Source organism: Ranitomeya variabilis, chromosome 1 (genome assembly GCF_051348905.1).
Source record: "Ranitomeya variabilis isolate aRanVar5 chromosome 1, aRanVar5.hap1, whole genome shotgun sequence".
Lineage (NCBI taxonomy): Eukaryota > Metazoa > Chordata > Amphibia > Anura > Dendrobatidae > Ranitomeya > Ranitomeya variabilis.
Genome location: NC_135232.1, coordinates 577,432,548 through 577,433,256, shown reverse-complemented (window position 1 = coordinate 577,433,256; position 709 = coordinate 577,432,548).

Genomic DNA, 709 nt, shown 5'->3' with positions numbered 1-709 from the left:
TCCTGTTCTATCTATCTAGCTAGACTGGCCTCCTTTGCTACATCCTGGTTTCATTCTGCGTGTGTCATTTCCCTCTCCACTCACAGTCAATATTTGTGGGGGGGGCTGTCCTATCCTTTAGGGATTTTCTCTGAGGCAAGATAGCTTTCCTGTTTCTATCTTTAGGGGTAGTTAGTCCTCCGGCTGTGACGAGGTGTCTAGGGAGTGACAGGAACATCCCACGGCTACTTCTAGTGTTGTGTTAAGCTCAGGAACTGCGGTCAGTACAGGTACCACCTCCTCCAGAGCACATCCCATGTTGCTCCTAAACCACCAGCTCATAACAGTACAACTGGCCAAAAATGAATTAAATGCATCTCAAAAGAAGGAAAAGGAAGTTCTGAGCCATTTTTTTTTCTGCAGTCTGTTTTGTCTTTTTTTTCCTCTTAATCTCTGGGTGGTTCAGGATTTTGGCGCTGGCATGGATGTTCAGGGTTTGTTTTTTCATGTGGATCAACTTGCTGCAAGAGTACAGAGTATCCAAGATTATGTTGTCCAGACTTCAGCTTTAGAGCCTAGAATTCCAACCCCTGATTTGTTTTTTGGGGACAGATCCAAGTTTTTGAACTTTAAAAATAACTGCAAATTGTTTTTTGCCTTGAAACCCCATTCCTCTGGTGATCCCATTCAGCAGGTTAAAATTGTCATCTCTCTGCTGCGTGGCGATCCT